This window comes from Pinus tabuliformis, chromosome Q (assembly GCF_031772625.1).
Source record: "Pinus tabuliformis cultivar Carrire ecotype Pingquan chromosome Q, CPIR1, whole genome shotgun sequence".
In the NCBI taxonomy this organism is placed as follows: domain Eukaryota; kingdom Viridiplantae; phylum Streptophyta; class Pinopsida; order Pinales; family Pinaceae; genus Pinus; species Pinus tabuliformis.
In genome coordinates this window covers 1,376,078,369-1,376,086,402 of record NC_142296.1, presented here as the reverse complement: position 1 = coordinate 1,376,086,402, position 8,034 = coordinate 1,376,078,369, and positions in this window count along the sequence as shown.

Here is an 8,034-nt window from a genome sequence, read left to right as displayed (position 1 = left end):
CTTGAGGTGGAGTCCAAGGAGTGTTGTGGGGGCTTTTCCAACATTTTAGCAGAGCAGTTTGTGGAGGAGGGCCAAGCAATCGGGGGTCAATTTTGGAGCTTCAAAACTAGGACAAACCCTTTCTGGGTTTTTCTGGGTTTATTGAGGAAAGGTCAAGAATAATTTGGCAGAGCTTTCTAGGCAGATTTGAGGGGTCAAACAAGGGCCCCAACTCAGCCAGCAACTAGAGGAGCTAGGGAGGAAATTGGGCCGAAATTCCAAGGACAGCATTTGGCCAATTCCTTTGTGGGTTTTTGTGGGTTATTGGTGGAGAGTACAGGGTTAATTTCCCAGAATTTTCTAAGCATCCGAGGAGGCCCTAGAAACAATTCATTGCAGCGAGCAACGTATTTTCTTGGTCGTTTCAACGCAGAGCCAGGACAGAACAGCAGCGGATTTGTGTTGGGTTTCTTATTGTTAATTTGGGCTTAGCTAGCTTGCATTAAACAAGCCCGGGTACACTCTTTCCAGCACGACATTCTACCCACTTATTGATTAATAAAATAACTCAGATCATCGCAGTTCATGGAGATTTATGGTTGTAAATATGCTGTAAATTTTTGTATGTGTTTCTACTATGTCTGGTTTGTTTAACATTGTATATTTCCATTAGGAATATTACACTTGTAGACTTATCTACCTTGTATCATAGATTTAACACTTTTTAGGGATTTTAGCCTAATATTGAGTCAAATCACTTGGTTAACCTAGTATAAATAAGGAAGTGATATACCTCATTATTCATTGACACAACTTGGATCATACATTCTCTTGATTAGTGATTCTTCTCATAGTTGCAGGAATCGCCCCCCCCCCCCCCTCGGATCCTAAGCCGGAATCGCGACCCGTACGGAATCGTTCCGGAATCTCCAGGCGAAGCGCGATTCCAAATTTTAGGTTGCGCGATTCCGTTTTTTAAAAACGATTCCTGTTTTTTAGGTGGCGTTGCCCCGGATCCGCGCTTCGGAGGGCGATTCGGGCATCCGGTTGCGCCACGCAACCCGCCCGGAAGCGCACGCAACCCGAACGCAACCCGCGGGCAGCAAAAATTAACTTAATTTTTTTTTAATTTCTTTTAAAAGTTAACTTAACTTAGCATGAGGGGGTGGGTTAGGGTGAGTTTAGGGTGAGTTTAGAAAAGAATAAAGCCCCCATTCTCTTCTCATTTTCTCACTTTGAGTTTATGAGAGTTGGAGAAGAGAAGAGAGGAGAGGAGAAGAGAAGAGAGGAAAGGAGAGGAGAAGAGAGGAGAGCTTGGAGGAGTGAAGAAGGAGGAGCTAGGAGAAGGAGGAGGAGCTTGGAGCAAGAGCTTGGAGGACTTCATCTACAAGAGCTAAAGAGGTAAGTTCAAACCCCAAACTCACTTGTTTTTTTGAAAAAAAAATTGTATTTTTCTCCTCCCTCTCCTACTCTTTCCCATTGTTTCTACTTGCTCCTTTATTTACAGGTTGTCCACCACCTATATCGATATTCCAAGATGGTGTTCTTTTGGCTTCTATGTATCATTCCACTCTTGGTTTTAATGATGGCAAGGGTGAGGAATAGAGGGGAAGAGGAAGGGGATGAACTTGGTCCTAATAGTAGTGACCCAATGTATGATGAGGAGGAAGGGTTTGAAGAGGAAGGGGATGAACTTGAAGGGGACACTGAAGCACAAGATGGGAAAGGTACATCAAATCCCTTGTGGAACTATGTGACCAAACTTGATGGGGGAAAGGGTGGTGGATCTTACAAATTTGTGTGCCCTCATGGTTGTCATGGAGGAAAACCATATACGGGTTCATATACCCGTCTGAGGAGGCATCTTTGTGGGGTGTTGGACAGTGATGAAAAAAAGGGTTCTGTGGGGGTACAAATTTGCCCAAACATTTCAACTGAAGAAAGAAGAAAATACATCCAAATAGAGATGGCTGCACAACGAAAAAACAAGAAACAAAAAACTCATTCTGAATCAAGTGCAACCTCTAAATTTGGTAGTTGCCCATCTCCTCATGGTACTTCTGCAACCTCTGGAGGTAGAAAAACAATAGGGGATTTCCTTAATGTTTCTGGGAGGGATGATGTGGATGGAAAGATAGTCCGTTTTCTTTGTGCTTGCGGTGTACCATTCAATGTGCTTCGCTCTCCCTATTGGCATGACATGGTAAAGGCCATCAATGAAGCCCCAAAAGGATACAAGGCCCCCAACTATGATAAAGCTAGAACAGTGTTATTAGAAAGAGAAAAAGCTAAGGTTCAAAGAGCTTTGACACGTTTTACACATGAGTGGGTGGATTCTGGGGTATCCATTGTATCAAATGGGTGGACAAATATTAGAAACCAACATTTGATAAATGTTCTTGGTGTTTCTTCTAGTGGTGCAGTATTTATTGCATGTCATGACTCCTCCTCCATCAGTGCAACTGCACAAAACATTGCAGATCTCCTATTGAAATCAATCAAAGATGTTGGTCCGAATAATGTGGTTCAAGTGATCACAGATAATGCAGCAAATTGTAAGGCAACAGGAAAAATTATTGAGCGTACTCATCCACACATCTTTTGGTCTGGGTGCCTGGTTCACACATTGAACCTTTTGATGCATGATATTGTGAAACACAAAGATTGTGGGTGGATTGCTGAGGTTTACAGGAAAGGGAAGCAGCTCATTAAATTCATCACAGGGCATACAAGGGTAAACTACTTCTATGGCACTTACTCCAAGTTGCAATTGCTTAAAATTGCAAAGACAAGATTTGCTAGTTATTACCTCACCTTTAGGCGGCTAGTGAGGGTGAGACAAGCTTTAACTAATCTGGTGTGTGCTGAAACATGGGATGAAATTAACACTGACACAGATGGTGCTAATGTAGTCAAGGACACTGTTCTTGACAGTTACTTTTGGTCACAGGTTAAATATGTTTTGCAATTCACCAAACCAATTTATTACATGATCAAGTTTGCAGATTCAGATCGACCAGTAATTGGGGAGGTGTATGAGCAAATGGATAGCATGTTGGGGCAGATTAAAGACATTGTTGAACCTAGAGATACCACCTTGTACAATTATATTCGTGTAGAGGTGCAAAACCGATGGGAAATGCTAAATATTCCATTGCATGCATTAGCATATGTTTTGACACCTAAATACTATCATCCATCATGGCTTTCAACACCAGCACCTGGGGGGGGGAAGCAGGAAAAAACCACACCAAGATAGAGAGGTTCACGAAAAATATATGGCTGCATTGAGTAGATTAATCCCTGATAATGAAGAGGCTGCATTGGTACGGAGACAGGTGAGCAACTATACGCTCAACACTGGTCCATTTGGGAGCATGCATGCAATTCAAGATCGAGAGCATTTTTCTGCTCTTGAGTGGTGGAACATGCATGGAGGGGCTACTCCACTTCTACAGAGTTTGGCATTGCGGGTGCTATCACAGGTGGTAAACACTTCTTCTGCAGAGAGGTGTTGGAGCTCTTATTCTTTCATCCACAGTGTTAAAAGGAACAGGTTGAATTTAGACCGGGCAGAGAGCTTGGTTTATGTTCATTACAACTTGCGATTGTTGTCCCATTACTGTGAAGATGCAAAGTCTAATAAAGACTTGTTGACTTGGGACAAGAATCCAGAGGAGCCCAATTTGGAGGATGGAGTGTTGCGACTAGAGCAATTAGAGGATGCTCTTATCCAGGTATGTCCATTGTGGTATGAATTTTCCAATTTTCCCTTATAAAGCATTTCTCTAATTCATGTTTTTAATTTTTTTGTTAACTAGTGTTTTTTTTTTTTTGCATGAATTTTTTGAGCGATTCTAGGATGATGATGACCGTGTTGATATGCCACCACCCCCACCCCCATCTGGTCCCTTGGTTCCTAGGTTCCATGGTTCAACACCAACAACAGGGGGTTCTTCTTCATCAGTTCCAGTGCCACGACTTACACAGGGACCATCTTCTTCATTGCCACCACGTGGAGGCCCGCCATCACGTTCTATTCGTGGTGGAAGGAGGAGAGATTAGTAGATATATTCACAATCTACTTCTTTTTGTCATAGATTACTCATTAGACTTGTAGACTTGTGAATTTGAATTTTGAACCTTTTTGGCTTGGCGGTGACCAAGTGACATATTTTGTAAACATTATTATTTGAATTTTGGACATGACAAATGTTGACAGTTGCTCACTTGCTAGATAAATCATAATATGCTCTATGTTTTATGTTTTATAATATGCTTAAATGTTTTATGTTTTATAATATGCTTAAAAATTTGATGTATGTTTGTAATAGCTAGAATATAGATGATTGTTGTACTAGTAAATAACTACAATGGAATCATGGATGCCATATCTATCTTGATTTATGCAAAAATATGCATGTTTTCATGTCTTCTACAATTAATTTGGTATTTGGGATGTTTGTTTTGAGTATAAATGCAAAAAAATATAAAAATATATATATATATATAGCAGACGCTTCCGCGGACGCTTCGCTTCCTAGATTTTTGGAAAATGACGCTTCCGCTTCGCTCCCGCTTCGTGCAACATTGATTCTTCTCTCAAGTGCATTACAAAATCCTATTTGAGCAACTTCTCTTAGGTTAAATCATGATGTGATGTGATCTCTTTTCATGGATGCTTATGGTGATTCTTGGATGATGCATGGTGAAGCAAGTTGGTTTATTTTCTTTATTTTAGTTTTAAGTTTCATGTGATGTATGTTCATGTGTTAAGATAGTTTATTGTTCATTTGGTATTTTCTTCATTGTCCCTTGTTACGCTAATCCCTTCTTCCATGTATCTCAATAATAGAAGTTTTCCATTTCCTTAATCATCTAAAAATTTGAGAACCTAAAATATCTCAAACCTTAGAGTAAGTTAGTTTATTTGCCCTAGTTTATTTGGATTTAATGTCACTCCAACAAAACCCTATAATTGTTTGTACCATAGTTTCCATATGCCCTAGATTGAGAAGGCACAAGTCCATTTTTCTTGTGGAATTCATTTAAAATATAAATTAATCATCTGAAAAATTGATAACCTAAATCACAAACCTTAGAGTAAGTTAGTTTATTCGCCTTAGTTTGGTTGGATTTAATATCACTTCAACAAAACCCTAAAATTGTGTATACCCTAGATTCCACATGCCCTAAATTGAGAAGGTACTAGTCCATCTCTCTTATGGCATTCATTATAAATAAAAAATTGTTTCTTTTTCTTTCATGGTGAATTAGGGTTAAATTACAACGAAATCTTATATTTTCAACATTTAATAACTTATTGATATATGCCATAGGGTTAGACATAGTGTAAAGTGCATTACAAAAGCAAAATTGAAGTTCTGTTGACACCTAATCCTCTGCGATTGGGTGAATTTGGAATGTGAACAGTCATCAAGAAGATGAACTGATCAGTCACATTCATGTATATAACAATAGCTGCCTAATGAAATAAACGAATCAGTTTTTCTGCCAAGTCCGGAGTTACTCCTGGTCTGACATGGTATCAGAGCCAGTTCTAAAAATAGTTGTAACTCCCTTATCTCTGCCACTGCCTCTGTCCTGAAATGCTCTGCCTCCATTGCATTGCATTCACCTGATTACTCTGTCCTGAACGCTGCTCTGTCCTGAGCGTTGCCTCTGTCCTGCATCTCAACGACGTTGATTCTCTGCACATGAATGTGTCGGTTATACCCTTTTTTTTCGCTGCCTCTCTGCGCATGAATACCTTGACATGACTGGTTGCATCGGTTATACCAAAATTCGCTGCCTCTCCACTCAATTTCGGTAAATCATTCGGTTGGATCTATCCATCCATAGCGTGGAACAGATACTGAAATGCCTTTGAAGACCCCGCGATCGAATCCCCACAGCGTAGCATCCTGTAGCTTCGCATCCAACGGACATAGAGGTGGAGTCGAGATGACCGTTGTGGCCATTTATGCCTCCCACCTGAACTGACAGGCAATATCTTTATGCGTGGAAAATCACTTGATCGACAGGCCACTTGTGCGCACCATCAGGGAGACGAGAGTGAGCATTACTTGTAGAACTGTTACACAAAGGAGCTCATCTGAAATCGCGTGGCAGAGTTTCTAAAGCCGTAGGCCTCATATACGACAATATCTGCTGGGAAAACGACGAGGGAAGCATCAGAGTGACTCGCAGCTAGTGTGGAGCCGAGGAGCCTCTTTAGTCTACGAAAACGCCCCAGTGTATGTCGCGTGTTCGAGTTGGAACAACCGCAGGCTGGAACAAAAAGTTGTTGCTCTGTTTGTTATACAATATAAAGTCATTTCTGCTGCAGAAATTGCAAGGCAGTGGAATGTTTGTGGGACGTTCTCTAAGTTCTTAGAGACCGTCATTATATGATATTCTAGAGGTAATTTCTTTGTCGTGATGGTATTAAACAAAATCCTCTACTCTCACTTTGGGACAGAAGCCTGATTGATGTGTGAACTAGTGCAATGGGGATACTTCAATGTGATAAGCTGCAGGCTTCATTAAAAATTTTCATATATTGAGATAGAGGAATACTCTGTTTGCTCAATACACAATTTGTATATTGATATAATTTATTTGCAACGAAGGTCTACAGTGATATGTAATGCTGATACTTCTATCAAATATTAGAGGGACTTAAAATATAGTGCATAAGGTTGTAACGTAAGGAAGTTTTTTTCCAGCAAAAGTATTTTTTACAGAATGCATTCAATCATCTCTATGGTAGGAATAGTTCTCACTGGCAAAGAGAACTATCATGAATGGTCCCGGATGATAAAACACACCCTCATCTTCAATGAGTTGTGGAAAGGAGTGTGTGTCGGAGAAGGAGACAATGACCCAGTGCAGCCTACATCAGACAAAGAGCTCGTCATTTGGGAAAACAAGAACAGCAAAGCCTATGCATTAATCGCAGCATCTGTAAATGAAGAAGTAAGTCGCCATATTTCATCATATTCAACTGCCTTTGAAGCTTTACAAAAACTGAAAGAACTCTATGACTCACATTCTGCACTTGAAGTTGTTCAGCTCATGATTAAACTCTTCACTCTTGAACTGAAAAATAATGATCCTCTTGCTCTTGCATCTGAAGTAAAATCCATAATGCATGATATCAAATCCACTAAGGTTGAGTTGGATATTCCTCTTATTGCTTTTCTCAAGGCACTCTATCCTACTTACTCCAATTATCTTGAGTCTCTACAAGCAAATGGAAATCTTAAAGATATAACCTTTGACTCTCTTGTGAAAAAGTTTGCTGAAAGAGAGAAAGCCTTTGGAAAGAAGACAGTCCCTGAATCTTTTGAAGAGACTCTTTGCCTTGCTCAGAAACAAAAGCATCCTGCTCAAGATTCTACAAGAGGAAGAGGTGGACGAAGAGGAAGAGGAAGATACTTCAGAGGCAGGGGGGCAGACATTCTCAAGCAGAAAAAGCAGATCTGCATTGCATTCGCTGCAAACGAAATGGATCACATGATGCTTCTACATGCAAGCTACCATGGGACAAAATTGAGCAGAAAAGAAACCAGCAGAAAGGTAAAACTGATGATACAGACAAAGGTAAAGCACTTGAATCCACTCACTATATTGAGGCACAATGTAACATTGGAGTAAATGAAGATTTGTTTAATGCTTCACTTGCTTCTTCGAAAAATGATTGGTTGCTTGATTCAAGAGCAACCTGTCATATGACTCATAGGAAAGATTTTTTTGAAGATTTCACTGACAATGTTGATGGAGCAGTATACTTTGCAGATCAATCAAAAATCAAGCCATCAGGGCTTGGCACAATCAGGTTTAAACTTCCTGGTCTTCCAGACTTTCTTCTGGATCATGTTTTATATCTCCCACAGCTCAAGAGAAACTTGCTGTCCTTGGTCCACATCCATCAGCAAGGTCACTCCATTCATATGTTTGATGGCAAGCTTGAGGTAAGAAAAGCATCTGACCACTCACTTGTCATGAGGGGAATAGAAAAAGAAAGGCTTCTCAAACTGCAAGGAACCTCTG